Genomic DNA, 25352 nt, shown 5'->3' with positions numbered 1-25352 from the left:
GGTAAAGAATCTGCCTGCAATATGGGAGAGGTGGGTTCAATCCCTGGGTCAAGAATATCCCCTGGAGAAGAGAATTGCTACCCACTAAAGTATTCTTGCCCGGAGAATCCCATGGACAGAGGAGCCTGGAAGACTACAGTCCATAAGATTGCAAAGGGTTGTCTATGACTGAAGTGACTGAGCTCTTACACATGTAAGGCACTAGTAAAGGACTTTGAGATAAAAGGCACTTGGAGCTTTGAAATCAGACCTGTATGTGAAAGCAGTCTCTAACATCATTAGATGTTCAGCACTGGGAAAATCCATCAGTCTTCCTAGGAGATGCTAGTATCCATCTTCTGAGGCTGTGGTCATGATTAAATGACCTAAGACACACAAAACATCTGACACACTGCAAGTGTTCATGAGTGCTAGTTCTTATTGACTTGCCCCACCTGTAGTGATATTATCACACTCATTTCATGATTTCTTTTATTCATCAGATTATCAAGTTTTTAAGTTTCAGTTTAAACTACTAGTTACTCGGGAAAGATGTCATTAACTCACAACACTAGATTAAGCACCTCAAAAGAGACTACTGAGTTTCTCCATGCTGCTAAGTCGCTTCAGTCGTGTCCGACTCTGTGCAACCCCATAGACGGCAGCCCACCAGGCTCCCCCGTCCCTGGGATTCTCCAGGCAAGAACACTGGAGTGTGTTGCCATTTCCTTCTCCAATGCATGACAGTGAAAAGCGAAAGTGAAGTTGCTCAGTCATGTCCAACTCTTAGCGACCGCATGGACTGCAGCCTACCAGGCTCCTCTGTCCATGGGATTTTCCAGGCAAGAGTACTGGAGTGGGGTGCCATTGCCTTCTCTGGAGTTTCTCCATAGGCCTTCTTTTTTAACACTTGAGTTGCTTGTTACTAATTATATATATTTAGGCTAAACTGTTAGCTCCATGATGGAGGCAAATGTCCACCTTGCTTTCTAGGACTATCAGTGAATATTTCTTGAATTGTATTGATATCTCTTAATAATATATTAAGGAATTCAATAAATTTTTTACTTCTTAGCTTCCCCTGATTGCAGAGATCATATGAAATCTTGGCTACTAAGAACACTTACAATATCATACATACTAGCAATACAATCTGTATTTCATCAATAAGCTTTACTGCCATAAATAGATCTTGATGCAATTTTTATTTTGATTCTAGAGCACACAGTTGAAATTAAGCCTAAGATGATACTTATTCTTCTTCCATAAGCATTTGTCTACCTCACCACAGACCACTGCCCCATCCAATTTCTTAGATAAAGATATAAAAAAGTGATCAACAGCCCAAGTGAAGAAAAGCACCAAAATATAGGTGGAGAAGGGCTGGTGGGTGGGAATTTCTGCCCTCCATTCTCCAGAATGGTCTTTTTCCAAACCCCCAGATGAACTGAAGCAGATTGGAGAAACCCTAGTTCTTTCCTGCAATGGGTACAAACTTAGAGACTGCTTTTCTCAGAGGCCTATTTTCAGAAAGGAAGAATTTGTATGTATTAGTCTTGAATCTCAACCTCCTGAGGAGTCCCTGAAGCCTGACATTTTCTTGCATTAATTTCTAAATGTAAACAAAAGAACAAATGCTAATGTTTTCTCCCCTCCAGGTCGTTCCTCTCATTCAAACCACCACATTAACTTTTGCTGATGTTGTTCTTGTCTCTAATGTTTTTTCTGGATTTTCTGATTTGGTTTCCTAGTCTTAACTTGAGTTCATGTCTTCATCCACTTGCTGATATTTATCAAATATCAAGTATGGTATGATTCACTTTTTTGGCCCTGGACCCTCTCCCTGGACTGCATCATGACATCTGAGCCCATCCTAGCCTCCTCCACACCCAGACTCATTTAAGCATTCACCTTGCTGACACTGGATAGATGTTTTATGTTCTCTCCTGGGTCTCAGAAATGGCAGACTTGGCTTAGATGAACTATTTATTTTCTGTTTGGTTTTAATCATTCAATTTCCAATTCATTAGGAATTAATCTCTAATAGGTGAAATTATTGGCATAATTCTTCTCTCAGCATCCAGCCCTGTCAAATCACATGTCTGACTTGCCCAATTCATCAAAAGGGGAATTGATGTGGAGTTAGTGACTAGGTTGTCAGCATTACTGATCCTTTCCCAATTACACTGATTTAATTATCTTCACACATTGCTTATATGGCCTGGATGAATATTAGCTACACAGAATTACAATGGTATTGAAAAGAACCATCTTACTGGGTGTACCATAAATGCTTCCCAGTTAATCGGTGAGACTATTTTTGCTCCAGGGATTATTAGCATGAACAAACTATTTTGCATACAATGAGTGCTCAATAAATGTTTGTTAAGTCAAACCCAGTGTTTTCTAAATGTTTCAACAACTCTAAAGTGCAATACAATGTAGCATTATTTGGCATTTGATTTGGAGCCAGGCTTTCTGTAGCCTGTAACATTTTATGTAGGCTGTAATCACACTCATTCTATTTTGAAATTCAGACAGTCATAAAGCTGGAGATCACTTCAAAATCAACCAGCTTTTCACACAGCTGCCATACTGTCTTGTGTAATATTTCAGATATGGAGAATATTCTGTTGGAAAAAGTGGCCTCTGCCAAATGATGTAATGAGAATGCCGATAGTCCCAAACAGGGTTATCAGAAAAATGTTTCATATTTGCAAAGTATTTAGATCACATCACCGGGCCTGACAACAATACCTACAGTGGTTGGCAAAATGATTACAGTAGTTTGAACCATTAGAATCCATACGGGGACTATTCTAATATAGTTGCTCAGAATTACTCACATTAAGGTAGCATTAGAAGATCCTGTCAACTATCAGCTGATGGGTCTTTTTAAAGAGAAAAAAATCATTGAATGAATAAAGCAATGAAATATGTATCTCAGTAGTAAATATGAATGACTGTTAAGGCATTGTGTGAAATGAAGACAGTTTGAGCTGGAACATTGTCACAGCACATGGTAACAATCTGTGGAGACCATTACTCAAAGCCAGGGTCTCTGTTGTAGATGTCTTTTTCTGAGAACTGTTAAGACACATCAGGATTTGCTGTTTATGGAGATACCTCTAAAATGTATCTCAAAGTAAAGGTGCAAGGAAAAGCAAATAAAGGGGTTCTCTAAACAAAGTCTTGTAAAGAATATGGGCTTCTGTACTCATTCCTGATGAATCGCCACACATATCAAAGGCTGGGAGAGGGCTTCCCTGGTGGTCTAGTAGTTAAGAATCCACCTGCCAAGTCAGGGGACACAGGTTCTATCCCTGGGCCAGGAAGATCCCACGTGCCACTGTGCAGCTAAGTCCGTGAGCCACAGCCACTGAACCTGTGCTCTAGAGCCCGTGAGCCACAACTGCTGAGCCCACATGTCACATCTACTGAAGCCTGTGTGTCTACAGCCTGTGCCCGGCAACAAGAGCAGCTACTGCAATGAGAAAGCCCACACACCGCAACAAAGAGTGGCCCCCACTCACCGCAACCAGAGAAAGCCTGCGTGGAGCTACGAAGCCCCAACACAGCCAAAAATAAATAAATAAATAAAGGTTGGGAGAAATCCTGCAGTAAAAAAATCATTTTCACTTTCTTTCACCTATTAGGTCCTTCCTGCTTCTTTTCACTTAATCTATTTCATCAAATCAACATCCCATGAACGTAATTTTCTTTATACACTTTGGGAGATGCTGCTCCAGAGTGTAATCCACAAGTGAATGGGACACTTGAACATTTCAAGTGATTCTCCTCTTTTCATTGACAAGAAAATATTGAAAGGCGGTTTAGACCCAAGAGGGCCTTTATTACACACCTCATGAGTTGTAAACAGCTAGTTTAATCGAATAATCCATTATAGGCTTGTCTCTGAGTATAACTTCTGAGCTACTGTAATGCTACTTTCTTGCTAAATATGGAACTCCAAGGATTGTCTAACTTAGTGTCTAACTTAGGTTTTACAATTAAATATTTGACCTGTTGACTGTTTTTATCTAAAGGAGAGAACAACTCTTACCTCTGTGTCTCAGAATATACTTTATTATTGGTATTTAGGCAATGTGATTGCTTAATTTTAGGATTATTTTGATGTATATTATTCAAAAGCTTACTGTATTACAGTTGATAAACTACACACCAAGAATATAAAGATGATCGTGTCACAGACCCTGACCCAAGAGGTGTACAGTAAAGAAGAAAATTTTAAAAACCAATCATATCATGATGACAATACTTTGTAGGTCATTGCAAAAATATTGTAACACACTGACATGATAAGTTCTGTTTTGAAGGACTTGAGAACAATTCAAGAGGATGATAAACAAAAGGTGACTGTGTATTCTCCAAGTCAAAAAGTCATTTATTTAAAAATAGACATTTAAAATATTTATTGAGCACCTACTTTATGCTATACAGACTTCTATGTATTAGAAGGGCACTGTGAACAAAAGGGACAAATACATTTGCTTCACAGAGATTATTTTTTAGTGATAGATAAAAGATTATGTGTGAGAAAAATACACAGACAAAAATGAACAAAGCACATATTCATCTAAAAAATGATAATTACTAAAAATAGAGAGGGCGAGAAAAGCAATCTGAAGAATCTGTGGCAGCAGACAAGGGTGCAATTATAGATAAGATGGCCAGAGAAATCCTCAGTGAGGTGACTTTTGAGTAAAGTCCTGACAGCAGTGAGCGGACAAGCCCTGGGAACGTATGGACAGTTATTCCAGGCAGCGGGAGCCGTGAGGACTGAGATCATAAGCTGTGCAGCTGCCTAACGTGTGTGAGGCAGTGAAGAGGCCAGTGTGGTTGCAGCAAAGGAGAGTGAGAGAATAAAGGGAGATGAGGCCAAGAAGCGAGGGGCCCAGGCCTCTTGGGCCACAGTAATGATTCTGGCTTTTACTTAAGTAAGATGACGAGTCATGGGTGCTGAGCAGAGAAGCACCATGATCCAATTTAGATAATGTTAAATATAGCAGTCATATTGGCATGTTGAGAGTAGATGTAAGGAAAAGTAAAAGTAAAATAAAAGAAATACATTAGGACATTATTAAAATATACAAATGAGAGTCAATGGAAAATCAAGTCACAATAATAGTTTGGAATCTGAGTATACTTTGAGGGATTTACTAGTCAGACATGACTTTAGCAATGTAGCACAGAGAGTGTGAATTAAAAAATTAAGTCAAAATCACTCCACATTTCTTAATGGAGTTGCCATCAACTAAGGCAATGGCACCCCACTCCAGTACTCTTGCTTGGAAAATCCCATGGACAGAGGAGCCTGGTAGGCTGCAGTCAATGGGGTCGTGAAGAGTCGGCCACGACTGAGCGACTTCATTTTCAATTTTCACTTTCATGCATTGGAGAAGGAAATGGCAACCCACTCCAGTGTTCTTGCCTGGAGAATCCCAGGGACAGGGGAGCCTGGTAGGCTGCCTTCTCTGGGGTCGTACAGAGTCGGACATGACTGAAGCGATTTAGCAGCAGTACCAGTAGCAGCAAGTAACAAATGGGGCTTCCCAGGTGGTGCTAATGGTAAAGATCCTGCCTGCCAATGCAGGAGATAAAAGTGACAAAGTTTCGATCCCTGGGTTGGGAAGATCCTTTGGAGAAAGAAGTGGCAACCCACTCCAATATTCTTGCCTAGAGAATCCCATGGACAGAGGCGTCTGGTGGGCTGCAGTCCATGTGGCACAAAGAGCCAGACACAACTGAAGCGACTTAGCATGAAGTTACAAAAGACCCAGGATGAATCAGTTTCCTTAGAGGAGAAAATTTTCCTTCAGGTTTTATTGCCCTTTATTTATGGCCCTTTGGACCCCTTCAAAGGCTTGGGAGAGGTCCTGAAAATATACTACATGAATCATTTTTCTGTAAGATTTGCCAAAATAAGATATTCTAGCTAACTGCAATTTCTTGTTACTTCAACTTCCTCTTCATCATAATTCTCCTGTTTAGTGGTGCTGGGATGGCTGCATGTATGTTGGAGATCCAAATGAAGATAATTTGAGGACATGATTCAGTAAGTTCAGTTCAGTTGCTCAGTCGTGTCCGACTCTTCGCGACCCCATGAATCACAACACGCCAGGCCTCCCTGTCCATCACCATCTGCCAGAGTTCACTCAAATTCACGTCCATCAAGTCGGTGATGCCATCCAACCATCTCATCCTCGGTCGTCCCCTTCTCCTCCCACCCCCAATCCCTCCCAGCATCAGAGTCTTTTCCAATGAGTCAACTCTTCGCATGAGGTGGCCAAAGTACTGGAGTTTCAGCTTTACCATCACTCCTTCCAAAGAACACCCAAGACTGATCTCCTTTAGAATTAGATTGAGCTTAATGGAATATATGTGTCACTTCTGTGTATAGTTGTTTTATAGCTAGTCATTTTCCTATACTCCCACTACTGATGGGATGATTGATCTGGCATTGCGACACACAGGGACAAGGCCAGAATTTGCAAATGAATATACTCTATGGCATCCAGGAATAAAACCGTGGGTAACAGAGGAGAAACAAGAGTTGAAATGTACTAAACAATAATTCAGTATGTGGAAAATTCTTCTAGTAATCTTATGTATAAGATTGTAGACACAAGACTTCGTACTCATTGCCAAACGTTCTGTTCCATCCTGATTATGCTCAATGATACAGTTTACACAGTTATGACTAGAGAAAAATATTTTATGAGAAACATACAAAATATAATTTTTCAGAATTTCTGTATTTGCAGAAGTACCACTATAAAGATTGAATGTATGTGTGAGGTCACACATTTTATGTATTCTAAAGTATCAGATCACATCTTAATATATCTGTTTCATCTTGTTCTCCTGAAGCTTGACAGTTTCTTAAAATGGTTCACAAAAATGCCACCTTGAAACTGAAATAGACTGAAAAATGTGGGTTTCAATAAGAAACTTCTATTTACATTCATTGCTAAACTAGTGGTGGTTGTATTGACTAGGCCCTTGTATTTTTGATTATCCAATTCATGACAAGAAGTGAAATCATATTAACATAAGGGAAATATATTTAACATTACTTCTCAATCGACACAAAATGGTGACATTAACAACTGCAGCAACGACAACAAACAATGATACAGAGCTGTTATAAAGAATCAGTGATAAACTGATGAACGTCTGTGAACAGTTCAAATAGTATTTAAGATTGGAGAATACCCAAGAAAAGTGCATGTTCCTTGAAATCTTACAATTCAGATAGGAAAATACTTGAAAAGGATTTTACCCAAATTTTATAACAATTCTAAAATTTTACATGGGATTTCCAATAACAGATTGTGAAGCAAAAAGAAATATTTCTAGCATATCAAAATAAGAAAAAAAATAATCATTTATGTTAGAGGAATAACAGAATTATCTTTTTCTTCTCTCTAACAAAATTTATATTTTTAAGTTATTTGGAATATGATGAGGTAATCAAAAAATAGAAGAGGGAAAGCATCGTAGAGGTTTTTCAGTCGGTTTATTAATAAAACATAGTATGCTGGTTTTCTAGATTTTGAAAACTTTAACATATTCCTAAGTTTTTAAAATTTATAATTTGCTAACATTTCTTTTCTCATACATCTGTTTTGAGAAGCATGACAGAAAATACCTGGATTGCTTTGAATAGATTGTAAGAAATATCAATGTTAGTGACTCTGTTACTGAAGACTTAGAATAAGGTGAGAAGTGTGATAATGAATATCGAAATTGTTTTGAAAATATATGAATCATTATGAAGAAACTGTTAGAAATATGAACGTGCAAGTTACTGCCAATGAGAGCTAAGAATGAAGTGACAAACAGTAGAAACGGGATCCTGTCTTAAAGTGGCAGTGAGTTTAGTGGAAGTATGTCTTGCTGTTATGTGGAAAGCAGACTTTGTAAATGACAAAACTGAATATTTAGCTGAGATTTTCCAAGCAAAATGTTGAAAATACAGCAACACTTACATATTTAGTTGGGGAAAGTGTTGAATGATCGTCTTGATATTTATAATGAAATGTGAGAAGAATGAGATAAATTTAGGGTAAAACTGTTAAATAAATAGGAAGGAGGACTCGAGGATTTGAGAATTTTCCAGACTAGCCAGATTGCAAAAGATACTAAAATTAAGAGAAAGTATGCTCTAGACCAGAAAACCCAGAGCATGACTGTACAACCTTTTGCCTATACCTCAGAAAGATCAAAAGGTCAGAGTATTCAGTCACATATAAGGCTCTTTAAAAAGACTGAAGGGGTGTGGATCACAGATCTCATTTAAACTTAAAAGAATTTAGGAAGTTAAAAAGCAGAGACATTACATTGCCAACAAAAGTCCACACAGACAAAGCAATGGTTTTTCCAGTAGCCATGTATGGATGTGAGTTGGACCATAAGGAAGGCTGAGCACTGAAGAATTGATGCTTTTGAACTGTGGTGTTGGAAAAGACTCTTGAGAGTCCCTTGGAATGCAAGGAGAACAAACCAGTCAATCCTAAAGGAAATCAACCCTAAATATTAATTGGAAGGACTGATGCTAAAGTGGAAGCTCCAATACTTTGACCACCTGATGTGAAGAACTGACTCCCTGGAAAAGACCCTGATGCTGGGAAAGATTGAAAGTGGGAGGAGAAGGGGAAGACAGAGGATTAGATGGTTGGATGGCATCACTGACTCCATGGACATGAGTCTGAGAAAGCTCTGGGCGTTGGTGATAGGGAAGTCTGGCATGCTCTACAGCTCATGGAGTAGCAAAGAGTTGGACACGAGTGAATGACTGAAGAACAAGGAAGCTTACGGGCATTGTCCCTCATCCATGTGATCAGGCATAATTGAGGATGAGATTGTCCAGGAAGATCTATGGACAAGCCTCTAACTATGGACAGGAATCTGGTTTTGTGCTGTTGTTTTTTTTTTAATAAAAATGTGTTTTGTTTTATTTTATTTTTTTTTTATTTTTATTTTTACTTTATTTTACTTTACAATTCTGTATTGGTTTTGCCATACATTGACATGAATCCACCATGGGTGTACATGTGATCCCAAACATGAACCCCCCCTCCCACCTCCCTCCCCACAACATCCCTCTGGGTCATCCCCGTGCACCAGCCCCAAGCATGCTGTATCCTGCATTGGACATAGACTGGCGATTCGATTCTTACATGCTAGTACACATGTTTCAATACCATTCTCCCAAATCATCCCACCCTCTCCCTCTACCTCTGAGTCCAAAAGTCTGCTATACACATCTGTGTCTTTTTTGCTGTCTTGCATACAGGGTCATCATTGCCATCTTTCTAAATTCCATATATATGTGTTAGTATACTGTATTGGTGTTTTTCTTTCTGGCTTACTTCACTCTGTATAATCGGCTCCAGTTTCATCCATCTCATCAGAACTGATTCAAATGTATTCTTTTTAATGGCTGAGTAATACTCCATTGTGTATATGTACCACAGCTTTCTTATCCATTCATCTGCTGATGGACATCTAGGTTGTTTCCATGTCCTGGCTATTATAAACAGTGCTGCGATGAACATTGGGGTACATGTGTCTCTTTCAATTTCTGGTTTCCTCAGTGTGTATGCCCAGCAGTGGGATTGCTGGGTCATATGGCAGTTCTATTTGCAATTTTTTAAGGAATCTCCACACTGTTCTCCATAGTGGTTGTACTAGTTTGCATTCCCACCAACAGTGTAGGAGGGTTCCCTTTTCCCCACACCCTCTCCAGCATTTATTGCTTGCAGATTTTTGGATCGCAGACATTCTGACTGGTGTGAAGTGGTACCTCATTGTGGTTTTGATTTGCATTTCTCTAATAATGAGTGATGTTGAGCATCTTTTCATGTGTTTGTTAGCCATCCGTATGTCTTCTTTGGAGAAATGTCTATTTAGTTCTTTGGCCCATTTTTTTTTTTTTTTTTAAAACAAGTCTGTAAAAGTAGAAATCACATACCAAAAATACAGATTACTCTGACGTGATAGCAGAATAGCTTATGGCTGGACTTGAGTTTGGAAGTACTGCATGTGTGAGGGTATCTGGAAATCAAAGGCCAGCTGGATCCTTCCTCCAGCCCATGTCACTAATCTGTAAATAGTAATTTCAAATAGTATGTAGCACTTTTAAACTACTATCGAACTGGAACCTAATTATTTCCCATATAACACTACTTTGTAAAAATGTTCTTCCTTAGATTTGAGCAGAAAAGGGCACTTCACACCATTGTTTCTATCATTTGAAATATCTGATTTTTTACAAAAGCAATGTGAAAGGAAATGATGAGTTTGGGCTTTTTGCTCCATTTTGAACATACGGGAAGGTCACTGATTTAAACAAGAAATTAGTGTTTTGTGTGTGTGTGTGTTTTTTAAGTAGAATTTAATCCTTTTGCTTCTATGTATTTAAAAAAAAATCACTGATGCTATCAAAAGGTTCAGCACTCGAGTCTTAACTTTTATGCAGGTGCCAGCTGTGCTTATTGCTCTGAAACTACACAGAACACACACCTGCTTCTAGTGTATATTCCTAATTGAAAGGAACATGCAGTTCTTAGGGAAATCCAGGTCCAGAACTTTATAAAACGGGTTGTTAGAAACAATCATTGTGGAAGGCCATTAAAATTAAAAAAAAAAAAACAATTTAAAATACTTGATTCCAGAGTGAAATAAAACTAACTTTAAGAACCTCAGGAAAAAGGAAAATGGCAGGCATCCACAGTTCAGAATTCCATCCAACATTTCAAGAATCAGAGACTGGCTGGTTCCCACCTCTCTAAAACAAAGCAAGTCATTTTAAAAGCTAAAGAACCCAAGTTAATATAATTTGATCATAAAGTCAGAAGTCCACAATTCAATTTCCTCAGCTAATTCAGAACGCTGGGAACACAGTACATAAAGGAAATAAAAGTATTAGTCGCTCAGTCATGTCCTGACTTTTTGCGATCCCATGGACTGTAGCCCACCAGGCTCCTCTGACCATGGAATTTTCTAGGCAAAAATACTGGAGTCAGCTCCCATTTCCTCCTCCAGGGGAGAAACTGTACATAAAGGAGACTTCATTAATGTGCATTAGAGGATACCCCGGGTTAAACTGTTATAGAAAACTGTCTCTTGAGTCTTTAAAATCTATACCAATTCTATACCTCTGGTTGGCCGATTGTTTTTTCTTTATTTAGGTTTTAAGGTGAATGACCTGAGGATATTTGTTTCCATCAATTCGATTGCTAATCTAAAGGCACAGTTAAAATGTCTATTTTTCTTGCTATCCTCAGAAGAGATTGCTGCAAATCTACTCTATGATTCTCATTCTTTTCAGCTTACAATACAAATACCTTATTATTTTTTTCAACCTATGTCTTATAATAAAGCAGGACTGAAAAATTAAATAGAATAAAGTTCAGTTGCCATATAGGCTATCAAAATGATTTGCTGGTGGTGATTTTTAAGTTTGATTCTAAATAGATTTACAAAAAAGGGCACTTGGAAGATGTGGTTCAAATTTTGAGGTATCTTGAAATTATAGGCTCACTCTCCCCAAAATTTCAAAAAGCATAGAGCTTAAGAGTATATATACCCTTAAGAGTATAGCAGTGATAAAAGCTTTCCTGCTGCTGCTGCTGCTAAGTCACTTCAGTTGTGTCCAACTCTGTGCGACCCCATAGACGGCAGCCCACCAGGCTCCCCTGTCCCTGGGATTCTCCAGGCAAGAACACTGGAGTGGGTTGCCATTTCCTTCTCCAATGCATGGAAGTGAAAAGTGAAAATGAAGTTGCTCAGTCGTGTCAGACTCTTCGCGACCCCATGGACTGCAGCCTACCAGGCTCCTCCATTCTTGGGATTTTCCAGGCAAGAGTACTGGAGTGGGGTGCCATTGCCTTTATTCATTTCTAAAAAGCAACACTTCATAGTTTTCTCTCTCCAATGGTTCCCTAACATACTAGTAGAAGGAAGGCAATGGAAAACCAAGAGTAAAAATAGCTGAGCTCTCCACAATTGGGCTTCCTGCCTACTTGCCACATTCAAAGAAAAGAGGAGACACCATTCTGCAATAGAGGCTTCATAGACACCTGGCTTCTCCAGTGACAGCCGGCATTTGATGCCCCATTTCTCTTGGTTCTTCCTGTTGCCAATGGTCAACCTGGCGATGGTAGTGAAATGAGAGCAATTAACCTGTAGATGAGGGAAGGCTTTCTTTAACAGTTGAAGAGTACTGTCTGGCACAGTTTCAAAGACTTGTAGTGTGTTTTATTTTTTAATTTTAATTTTTTACTTTACAATACTGTATTGGTTTTGCCATACATTGACATGAATCCACCACAGGTGTACATGAGTTCCCAACCCTTTCTCCAAATTCAAGTAAAGTTTCAGGTATTATGTTAAAGCACTGACTGAGTGATAGGTGTTGCAGGTAGTTGAGTTGTTAAAATTTTGGAAAGCAGTCATTTTTCAGCATGACACTATCGTTTAAGTCTAGGTGGACAAGACTGGGACATCTTCCAACTAAGGTTGGGACATCTTCCAACTAAGGTAGAGACATCTGGTCTCTGCAGATTCTTTCAATATGAAAATTCAGCTGGGTGATGGTCTCCGACACGTGTGCAACAGCCACCTGTACGTGCTTTTTGGTTAAGTCATAGCACCAAGAGACGTTCAGCTCATCCAGTCTGGAAGAGCTGCTCAGGAGAGTCTTCAAGGCAGATTCAGAGAATCCAGAACATCCAGAAAGGTTTAGTCGCAGTAAATCTGTGTTTTGAGCAAGATTATCAACAATGGGATCCGAAAGCCAGAGGCCTTCCAGCCTGAGATTCAGCAACTTCGAACAGTGAGACAGAAGGCCATGCAGATAGATACATCGATCATGGAGTCTGACAGGTCCAGGTGCTGTAGAGGAAAAGGGCTGAAATGTTCATCTAACGGTTGGTGCATAAATGATCATGGACAGTGGAAGGGACCCCTCGGGACAGCAGCCGACCAACCACATCTGGGTAGAGGTTTCTTCCCGCAAGGTCTCCAGTCTGCCAGAGAGACTCGTCAAACTGGAGTGTCTTTATTTCCAGCACCCCTGTGAATGGAAGGGCAGGGACTCCTGTGTTCTCACAGTGAGAGTCGCTAGATGATACCATCTCTTACAAACACGGGAATCCTCCAGGAGTTCAGGGAGGCACAGACAGGAAAAGATTCCTAAGAGCAGCAGGTCTGGAAGGGAGTCCCAAGACAGTCCAGAGCCACTGTCTTCAGATTGCTGTGGAAAGCAGGTGTGGCTCGTTCCAGCCTAATCCTGCAGAGCTCCTGGACAGGAATCTCTGTGGCATAAATAGGAGATTCACAAGGTTTCAAGTACTTTATGCAAGAAGAAACGCCACCAACTTGGACTGAAAAGAACAAAGACAGTAGAAAATGAAAGAAGGGTGTAGCCCATGTACCCTCTCATGCTCCAAATACTAATGGCAGGAAACAGGCTGATAAAGCTACCCAGCTACAAATACTTGATATTTTTGATGAAAAAATAGGACTCAGATGGGAGATGCTACAGCCTAGAGAGTGGAATGATGAAACATACAGCATTATCCCCAGCTCTTGAAATCTAATGGAGTTTGCCAGGCTGAGTTTCAAAAAGTTTCGGGGACTGGTGAGTACTTTTTTTCTTTCCATTTTATCCATTTATGAACCACATATATGAAAATATTAACCTATTCCTATCTCACCGTGTATTATGGGAGCAGATAATTTGTTCTTTAGTTTCACAAGCCCATAGATGGAGAGAAACTATACCAGGAAGAGATTATCAGAGAGTCTAAAATATATCTAATTTAGATAATACAGATGATGATACATAGAATTTTTACTTTATGAGATAAGATAAGACTTTGGCCTTTAAGTTGATGCTGTAATGCATTAAGACTTTTGAGGATATTGGGGTGTTGTTGTATATATATTTTTATATGGGAAGAATGTGAATCTTTTGGGGCCAGAAGGTAGACCATAGAAGGTAGAATAATATTCCCCCAAGATATCCATGTTCTAATGCCTGGAGCTTGTGAATATGTTAATTTATACAGCAAGAGAGACTACAGATGTGATTAAGAATATGGAATCTGAGATGGAGAAATTATACTGTTAAAATACATATATATATATATATATATATATATGTATGTATGTATATAAAGGAAGGTTATAGTCCATGGGGTTGCAGAGTTAGACACGACTGAGCAACTACACCTACACCGGGACCTATGAGAAGCAAACTATCCTTCCTTCATATATATACATATATATTAAACAGTATAATTTCTCCAGGAAAATTATTTCCTGGCTGTGGTCAAAGAAAGATGTGATGAGGGAAGGGGACTCAGACGGATGACAAGGACTTGGACTGTCATTACTGGCTTCGAAGATGAATGAAGGGGAACATTAGCTGTAAGTATTCTGTGGACTGTAGAAGCTGAGAATGACCCTTAGTTTATAGCCAGTGAGAAAGAGGGGCTGCAGTCCTGAAATCACAAGGCACTAAGTTCCCTCAACAACTCAAATAAGCAAGTAAATATATCATGCCTCAGAGACGACAGAAAGGAGAGTAGCCCTGTTGACGTCTTTATTTTAATACAGTGATACCTGGATTAGATTTGTAACCTATAGAATTGTAATATAAAATTTTGTGCAGATTAAGCCATTATATTTTTCATTATTTGTTATGGCAATAACAGAAAACCAATACAGATGTTACTGAAAACTGTGAGCTTACTATTTATAAAGTAGCATGAAATTCAGTGCAACTGTAACACAAAGTAGTTAGTTAGGAATGGCAAGTGAGGTGATGAAGCTATCAAGAAGGATGGGACCAGATTATGCAAAAAGCTTTTCATCTAATGGGATTCTTTGTTACATTAAGTGGAGACTAACTATTGATATATTAGGTTAAAAAACAAAAAAAAAGAAACATTTTGGAAAATGACCAAAAAGCAAAGCAACTCTAGAAAGCCAAAAGCAAAACTTACCCAGAACAATGCTTCCACCACTACTTGGCACACTGAGTCCACAAATGAGTGGATTTTAGCCATCACTTTGATTTTGCCTCAGTTGCTACAAATTCTGTTCTGGACACAGATGTTCTGAAAATCAAGCCCAGATTAAGTGCACATAGTCCACACTCTTTCTACCAGAAAGTTGATGGAAAAAGCATAGGTACCTCTGACTGCTACAATGAAAAACAGGAAATTTGCTACTGCAAAATTATACTCAAGGGAGAACTGGAAAACAGGAAGGGGAAATTGTCACTGAAAAAGACAAATGTATCAACTTTTGAATGTGTAGCAAGACTATTAATAGATGTAAGCATAAAAGACCAAGGCTAATCTACCAGACCTATGAAGTAATTTAGGAATGTACAGTAACAGTAAATCACATACAATTGGCACTATGTTCTCATTAATAAAAGAAACCACAGAGAGAAAAGGGATGCATAATAAAGGAAAAAAAACTATCAATCAATCCTGAAGAAAAATAAATTATTTTCTGCCTGGTGAAACTTGTAAGTTTTTATAATCAGGTATTCTACAAGTTTTCAGAGTGAGTGAGGAAGGTGAATATGTGGTTGAATGTGAGCAATGACTCAGAAAAAGAATTCAAGAGTATGAGAAACAGTTACACACATGTGCCTCTCAATGGATGCTAAAGTAAACAGCACTAAGCAGGTTGATGGTTTGGTAATTCAGATACAAAGAAACTTTGATATCATCCTGTGCTGGGAAAGAGAGGTTCCTTTAGCTAGTAACATCCAAAAACTATCATTTCCTGGGCATGTACTGCATTCAGGCACTCTACTAATTGTTGACATAATACCCTCACAGAAGCTCTATAAACAGAGATTCTGTTTTATAAACAGAAATTCTGAATTACAGAGAGATTTGGGAATTTGAGTTCATAAAAATATCACAGGATAGGTCAAGACCTAAATTGAGTCTACTATGACTCAAAATTCTATATTTTTTCTATATAGTTTCCATACTAAATTTATTAATTAGGTCTTTTCAGCACAACTATGTGATAAGATTTATGCCAATCAGTGTTTCACTTCAAATACTACTCAAAATTTGGCTGTAAAATGGATATATGCCAATAACTAACATGAACCATGATAAACAGTGTCAGACTTAATGTTGACGTATGTGTAACACGTGCTATTTTAAAGAATTTCTTCACTGAAAATTTTTGATACTGATCCTTTCCTGAGAACAGCATTTCTAAAGCTCTGCTCGTATAGGGATTTCTGCCAACACCTTGATTTTAGCTCATGGTGATTTTAGACGTATGCTGGATTTCTAACCGAGAGAATTATAATATATTTGTGTTCTTTAAGCCATTACATTTGTGATTACAGCAGCAAAAGAACACTAATACAAAACCATCCCAAATAAAAGCCCATGCCCAGATGACTTTACTGGTGAATTCTCTCAATCCTACTTAAAGTCTTCTAAAAAATAGAAGTAACACTTACTTATTCAGTAGTTAGTATTACACTGATATTCAAAGTAGACAAAGATGTCACAAGAAAGCTACAGACCAAAAGTTCAACAAAATACTAATAACAAACCAAATCCAGCAAAAAGACTATTCACCACGACCAAGCAGAACTTTCTGCTGGAACGCAAGACTGGATACAAAAGAAAACAACTTCCTCACCCTGATGCTTGCTATCTTGAAAAACCCACAACTTTCACTATATTTAGTGGTCAAAGATTGAATAATTTCCCTTTAAAGTTAGGAACAAGATACCCACTCTAACCTGGGTGTTCTAGCCATAGGAATTAGGCAAAAAAGAAATAAAAGGCCTTCAGATTGGAAACGAAGAAGCAAACCTATTCATAGAGGATGTGCTCTTGCACACAGAAAATCTTGAATAATATAGAAAAAATAATCCTAGAACTAATTAACAAATTTAGCAAAGGTGTAGGATATGAGATCTATATACAAAAATCATTTAATTTCTATGCTCTAGCAGTAGACCAATTAAAATGCAATGAAGAAAGCAATTCCATTCACAGTAGCAGCAAACATAACAAAATACTTAGGATTAAATTTAAAGAAGTATAAGACGTGGGTATTAAAATCTACAAAACATTGTTGAACATAATTTTAAGAGAACTAAATCAATGGAAGACCATTCAATATTCAGATGACTTGAAAGACTTAATGTTAAGATGGAAATACATTGTGTATTTTATACAGTTTTATAAATAAAGTTGAAGAGAGAAGAAATGGATATTTTTGAAGGGTAGAAAACTACCTTTCAAAATTGACTCAGGTAGAGAGAAAAGGCTTAGACTGAATAAAGACAATAGAATACATAGTAAGAGATTAAAGAGCTCTCCCAGCTTCAGGCCCATATGATTTTATAGCAATTATCATTAAGAAATGCTTATATATAAAATAAAATTTAAATAAGTCTACATCACAGAAAACAGAGGAAAACTTTCAGTCTTACTTCTATGAAATGTATGTAACACAGTTCTCAAAACCTGGTAAAGAAAACTATAGAGATGTTCATGTACCAGTATTACACACACACATACATACGCACGCACACACCTCTTAACTCAAAATCTAGCATCTTAATAAAAAAGTCAGGATAAAATGAAAAGCTACCCAATTTCTCCACTGATGTTTAACACTGTGTTGAATGTACCCACAAGTGCAATTAGACAAAAGAAAGGAAGATAGATATTACAATTGCAAAGGAGAAGGTAACAATTTATTGCAACGATCGGACAGTTCAAACTTAAAATCTGTGCTTTTATTTTGCCACAATTAGGTAGAGAATTTCATAAACAACAAGTTATATATCAGCACACAAGACTCAAGAAGCTTCATACATACAAAAATGTTACAAGAGATAATAGGAGGCTTTATTTACAATGGTGAAATAAATGAGTAAGTTGGCACTCCATTTTCTAAGATAGGAATACAATGTCCCAAAGAATCTCTGTCCCTCAAAAAAATATGTTAAAGTCCTACCGCCGGGAACCTGTGAATGAATGTAGCCTTATTTAGAATTAAACTCTGATCAAGTTAGTCATTAGGATGCGTCTTACTCCAATGTGACTGGTGTTCTTCTAAGAAGAGAAAACAGAGACATAAGGAAAGGAGAAAGTCATGTGATGACAAGGGGAGAAACTGGAGTGATGATTCTGTAAACCAGGGAACACCAAGGATGGCGGGCAAACACCAGAAACTAAAGGTTCTTCCCCTAGAGGCTTTTAAAGTGGGAGGGTGCGGGGGACCTACCAACACTTCGATTTTGGATTTCTAGCTTCTAGGACTATGACACAAAATTGTGTGTTGTTTAAAGTCATTCAGTTTATGGTACTTTGTTGTGGTAACACTTGATAACTAATAAAGATGACTATCTTTCCTGATATATATTAAGTTTAACATGAGTCCAAGTTTCTTTGAAGGAACAGACAAGTTAGGATAACCTGAAAATTTTTGGAAAACAAGGAAAGTTTTAACAGAGTAGCCTCATTAATCATTAAATGCAATACAAAGTCTCTAAAAATAAAACAGTGTGCTATGTGTTAGTTGCTCAGTCACATCTGACTCTTTGCAATCCCATGGTCTATAGCCCACCAGGCCTCTCTGTCCACGGAATTCTCCAGGCAAGAACACTGGAGAGGGTAGCCATACCCTTCTCCAGCAGATCTTCCTGATCCAGGGATCGAACACAAGGCTCCTGCATTGCAGGCAGTTTCTTTACCATCTGAGGCACCAGGGAAACCCTAAAACAGTGTGGCAAAAGTGAAAAGTGACGTCGCTCAGTCGTGTCCAACTCTTTGTGACCCCATGGACTGTAGCCCACCAGGCTCCTCCCTCCATTGGATTCTCCAGGCAAGAGTACTGCAGTGGATTGCCATTTCCTTCTCCAGGGGATCTTCCCGACCCAGGGATCAAACCTGGGTCTCCCACATTCCTGGCAGACACTTTAACCTCTGAGCCACCAGGGAAACCCAAAGCGTGCAGTACTGGTGTAAAACTATAAAGAACAGTAGAAGAGAATAGAAAATGCCAGAAATATACCCAGCTGCATATGGGAATTTAACATATGATAAAGGAGGCTTCCCAAACTATTAAGGATTAAGTCAATTTTTTAAATAAATGGTTTGAGGATAATCAAAAAGAAAAAAACTGGATTCATTTCTCATATCACACCCCAGGATAAATCCCAAATGAACCAGCTATCAAACCTTAAAATAAAAACACGCATATCCTATGTCTCCTTCATTGCAGGTAGGTTCTTTATCACTTGAGCCATTGGGGAAAAAAGTATAAAAATAATACATGGATGAATTTCTCTACAAGCTTAAATACAGAAAATGTCTTCATTTCAGTTCAGTCACTCAGTTGTGTCTGACTCTCTGCGACCGCACGGACTGCAGCATGCCAGGCCTCCCTATCCATCACCAACTCTTGGAGCTTGCTCAAATTTGTGTCCCTCGAGTCGACACCATCCAACCATCTCATCCTCTGTCATCCCCATCTCCTCCCACCTTCAATCCTTTCCAGCATCAAGGTCTTTTCAAATGAGTCAGTTCTTCACATAAAGTAGCCAAAATATTGGGGTTTCAGCTTCAGCATCAGTCCTTCCAATGAATATTCAGGACTGATTTCCTTTAGGATTGATTGGTTTCATTTCCTTGCAGTTCAAGGGACTCTCAAGAGTCTTCTCCAACACCACAGTTCAAAAGCATCAATTCTTCAGTGCTCAGGTTTCTTTATAGTACAACTCTCATATCCATACATGACTGCTAGAAAAACCACAGCTTTGACTAGAAAATGTCTTTTGTCTCACTATTTAGAAGCAATAAGGGAAGTAAAGGTTAAATTTAACTACATAAAAACAAAATACTATGAACAAAGTAACACATATGTAAAGGTATATATTGGAGAAGGAAATGGCTACCCACTCCAGTATTCTTGCCTGGAGAATCCCAGGGATGGGGGAGCCTGGTGGGCTGCCGTCTATGGGGTCGCACGGAGTTGGACACAACTGAAGCGACTTAGCAGCAGCAGCAGCAAAGGTATATATACATACAAATATATACATATAGATTTAAACAAATGACAAATTAGTGAAAAATATTGTACCTTGAGTCACAGAAGAAAAATTAGTGCTTCCATTACATAAAAAAATTTAAATAGGAAAGAAAAAATCAATAACCTGGTGTAAAAATGTGCAAGAGGTGTAACATACAGTTCTCAATAAAATGACATGTCAATAGTCCTTAAATATATTAAAAGATGATCAACTTTTCTATCAGAGAAATGTATAATTTATACCATGAGATATAAATTCTCATTTACATATTGAAACATCCAGAAATTTGACATGCTCTACTGGTGTGAAACAGGCACTCCTCACAGACTATTGGTAAGAATCTAAAACTGTGCAACCTTTATTGACAGAAAATTATCAGTATCTAGAATTATGTATGTGAGTAGGCGATGGCACTCCACTACAGTACTCCTGCCTGGAAAATCCCATGGACAGAGGAATCTGGTGGGCTGCAGTCCATGGGGTCGCTAAGAGTCGGACACGACTGAGCAACTTCACTTTCACTTTTCACTTCCATGCATTGGAGAAGGAAATGGCAACCCACTCCAGTGTTCTTGCCTGGAGAACCCCAGGGACAGGGGAGCCTGGTGAGCTGCCGTCTATGGGGTTGCACAGAGTCGGACACGACTGAAGCGACTTAGCAGTTAGCAGAATTATGTATACATTTACCCTTTTCTAGCATTTGCATTTTAGGATTCTTTCCCAAATGAGGGAATACAAAATGACACAAGATATACTTTCACATAAGTCTAGTCAACATGTTCTTTAACAGTGTTACCACGTTGCTTATTTTTTATAGTTATAGTTACAATATTGTATTAGTTTCAGATATATAACAAAGTGATTCAGTTAATATATATTTTTTCAGTCATTTTTTTCATGTAGGTTATTATAAGATATTGAATACAGTTCCTTATTCAGTTCAGTCGCTCCGCCATGTCCGACTCTTTGTGACCCCATGGACCGCAGCACACCAGGCCTCCCTGTCTATCACCAACTCCCAGAGTTCACTCGAACTCATGTCCACTGAGTCGGTGAGGCCATCCAACCATCTCATCCTCTCTTTTCTCCTTCTCCTCCTGCCTTCAATCTTTCCCAGCATCAGGGTCTCCAGGCCAGAGTACTGGAATGGGTAGCCTTCCCCTTCTCCAGGGGATCTTCCCAACCCAGGGATCGAATGCAGGTCTCCTCCACTGCAGGTGGGTTCTTTACCAGCTGAGCCACAAAGGAAGCCCATATAGTTCCTTATACTATTCAGTAAATCCTTATACTATACAGTATAAATCCTTATACTGTGCAGTAAATCCTGCACATCTATTTTATGTCTAGTAGTTTATATCTGTCAACCTGTATTTCTAATTATCTGTATATTTTTAGATTCCATAGGTGATATCATATACTATTTGTCTTCCTCTAACTTATTTCACTTAGAATTATATTATTTGTGTCTATCCATGTTGCTGCAAATGCCAACATTTAATTCTTTTTATGGCTGAGTAATATTCCGTTGCATGTATCACAGGTATATAGGTAAATATACTGCATATTCTTAAACCAATTGTCTATACATGACACTTGGGTTGTTTCCATCTCTTGGCTATTATAAATAGTGCTGCTATGAACAGTGGGGTTGATGTATCCTTTTTTAATTTTTAAAAAATTTTCTTGGGGTATATTTGACTTACAATGTTCTATTAGTTTCAGGTATTCAACAAAGTGAGTCAATTATACAGATACATATATTCACTCTTATTTTCAAGATTCTTTTCCCATATAGGTCATTACAGAGTACTGAGTGGAGTATACAAGTATAGCAGGTTCTTGCTTCCTGTTTTATATCTAATAGCATGTATATGTCAATCCCAATCTCCCAATTTATCCCTCCCCTCTCATTTCCTTGTAACCATAAGCTGTTTACCTTTGAGACTCTACTTCTGTTTTGTAAATAAGTTTATTTCCACCCTTTCTTTTAGATTTCATAAGTGATAGGATGTTTGTCTCTCTGTGTCAGACTTCCTTCACTCAGTATGACAGTCTCTGAAGTCCACTCACGTTGCTGCAAATGATGTTATTTCATTCTTTTTCCACGGCTGAGTAATATTCCACTGTATATATGTTCCACTTCTTCTTTATCCATTCCTTTGTCAATGAAAACCTAGGTTGCTTCCATGGCCTGCCTGTTGTAAACAGTGCTCAATGTACATCGGGGTTCATGTATCACTTCGAGTTATGATTTTTTCTGGCCATGTGCCCATGAATGGGACTGTTAAATCCTATCGTGGCTCTATTTTTTTATTTTTTAAAGGACCCTCTATACTGTTTTCCATTCCCACCAACAGTGTAGAGGGTTCCCTTTTCTCCATACCCTCTTCAGAATTTATTTTTTGTAGACTTTTTGATAACAGCCATTCTGACAGATGCAAGGTGAAACCTCATAGTAACTTTGATTTGCTTTCAAGAAAGGCAATGCCAAAGAATGCTCAAACTACCACACAATTGCACTCATCTCACATGCCAGTAAAGTAATGCTCAAAATTCTCCAAGCCATGCTTCAGCAGTACGTAAACCATAAACTTCCAGATGTTCAAGCTGGTTTTAGAAAAGGCAGAGGAACCAGAGATCAAATTGCCAACATCCGCTGGATCATCGAAAAAGCAAGAGAATTCCAGGAAAAAAACATCTATTTCTGCTTTACTGACTATGCCAAAGCCTTTGACTGTGTGGATCACAATAAAGTGTGGAAAATTCTGAAAGAGATGGGAATACCAGACCACCTGACCTGCCTCTTGAGAAACCTATATGCAGGTCAGGAAACAACAGTTAGAACTGGACATGGAACAACAGACTGGTTCCAAATAGGAAAAGGAGTACGTCAAGGCTATATATTGTCACCCTGCTTATTTAACTTCTATGCAGAGTACATCATGAGAAACACTGGACTGGAAGAAGCACAAGCTGGAATCAAGATTGCCGGGAGAAATATCAATAACCTCAGATATGCAGATGACACCACCCTTATGGCAGAAAGTGAAGAGGAACTAAAAAGCCTCTTGATGAAAGTGAGAGAGGGGAGTGAAAAAGTTGGCTTAAAGCTCGACATTCAGAAAACAAAGATCATGGCATCTGGTCCAGTCACTTCATGGGAATTAGATGGGGAAACAGTGGAAACAGTGTCAGACTTTTTTTTGAGGGGCTCCAAAATCACTGCAGATGGTGACTGCAGCCATGAAATTACGAGATGCTTACTCCTTGGAAGGAAAGTGATGACCAACCTAGACAGAATATTCAAAAGCAGAGACATTACTTTGCCGACTAAGGTCCATCTAGTCAAGGCTATGGTTTTTCCAGTGGTCATGGATGGATGTGAGAGTTGGACTGTGAAGAAAGCTGAGCACTGAAGAATTGATGCTTTTGAACTGTGGTGTTGGAGATGACTCTTGAGAGTCCCTTGGACTGCAAGGAGATCCAACAGTCCATTCTAAAGGAGATCAGTCCTGGGTGTTCTTTAGAAGGACTGCTGCTAAAGCTGAAACTCCAGTACTTTGGCCACCTCATGCGAAGAGTTGACTCATTGGAAAAGACTCTGATGCTGGGAGGGATTACGGGCAGGAGGAGAAGGGGATGACAGAGGATGAGATGGCTGGATGGCATCACCAACTCGATGGACATGAGTTTGGGTGTACTCCGGGAGTTGGTGATGGACAGGGAGGCCTGGCGTGCTGCAATTCATGGGGTCGCAAAGAATTAGACACGACTGAGCGACTGAACTGAACTGAATAAATAACAATGTTGAGCACCTTTTCATCTGCCTGTGGGTCATCTGTCTTTTTGGAGAAGTATCTGTTTAGGTCTTCTTCCCATTTTTCAATTGGGTTGTTTCCTTTTTTGATATTGAATTTTAAGAGCTCTTTATAGTGGATATTAACCCCTTATTTGTAGCATTGTTTGCAAATATTTTCTCCCATTCCATAGGCTGTCTTTTCCTTTTGTTGATAGTTTCTTTTGCTCTGCAAAAACTTCTAAGTTTGATTAGGTCTCAACTATTATTTTTGCTTTTTATTTTTGGCCTTCAAAAACTGATCTAAGAAAATATTGCTATGATTTATGCCCAAGAATTTTTTGCCTAGATTCTGTGCTAGGAGTTTTATGCTATCATGTCTTAAATATAGGGATTTAAACCATTTGTTTATTTTTGTACATAGTATAAGGAAATATTCTAAATTCATTGATTTGCATGTGGTTGTCCAGTCTTCCCAACACCATTTGCTGAAAAAAAAAAACTATTTCTAATACATTTTGTCTTGCCTCCTTTGCATAAATGATCATCGGTATATGGATTTATTAAAAAGTTTTGATACATCTCACAGTGACACAGATACTGCAGTGCTTAAAAATCCTGCTGTTTTAAACACTGTCTAATTTTTCTGGCTTCTGCATTAATGTCCAAAGTTGCTCAAATTGCTACTATCACTAATTTTTCTTTTGTCTACCTTGCTTTCTATCTCACTTCACTTTGGCTTCTTCCTAAAGTAAGAAATATTTTTATTTTCAATTACTTCCCTGAATCTTTATTCTTTAATTTTTCTCCTATTTGTTTCTTGTGTGATTTTTTGACTATATAATTTGTTTTTCTTTCATTATCATTTTCACTTTCAAATATTCTTTCATAATCCAACTAGGTCAATGCCTGCTTCCCCTGGTGTGAAAATTAACGTTAGTGTTTTTGACCTAACATTTCCTAGAAATTAATCACTTCTAAGTAACGCATGAAAATGGAGACTTTTCTGTCTCTCAGCAAGTAAGACACCTTCCTATTAGACAGCATTTATTACGGACTTACAAACAACTGTTCTTTCCACTCTTACTTCCCTTTATTGTAATTATAACAATCTCTCATTTTTATATCTTAAATAGAATAAAAGGCAAACAACATCTGAGATATGAAACTCTTTCCTCCAACATAGTTGGGATCAAAATTTATTTTCATAATATTGAATTTTAATTTTAATTTTCAATACTGACAACTTAGAAATGTTTCCACTTCATAGTTTATTCATGATAATACTATTTAAATATTTATGATTGTTGTCAAATTTGGGAAACTCTCAAGTTTCTTTCATATATAAATTATACAGCTTCACAGTATTTCAAGTTTTATTGTGCAGTAGCTAAACTTAAATATTCTTTGAATTGAAAACTTTCATTAGCCAGTGTGCCAGTTATT

General features: G+C 38.2%; 1 pseudogene; it reads right to left on the bottom strand.

Annotated features, from left to right (window-relative positions):
* Positions 1-9943: 9943 nt before the first annotated feature.
* On the bottom strand, positions 9944-15080 carry LOC128066486 (S-phase kinase-associated protein 2-like; annotated as a pseudogene).
* Positions 15081-25352: the final 10272 nt, after the last annotated feature.

Source organism: Budorcas taxicolor, chromosome 21 (assembly GCF_023091745.1).
Source record: "Budorcas taxicolor isolate Tak-1 chromosome 21, Takin1.1, whole genome shotgun sequence".
Taxonomy (NCBI): Eukaryota; Metazoa; Chordata; class Mammalia; order Artiodactyla; family Bovidae; genus Budorcas; species Budorcas taxicolor.
The sequence above is the reverse complement of the archived record's forward strand: the minus strand, read 5'-3'. Positions and strand labels throughout refer to the sequence as shown.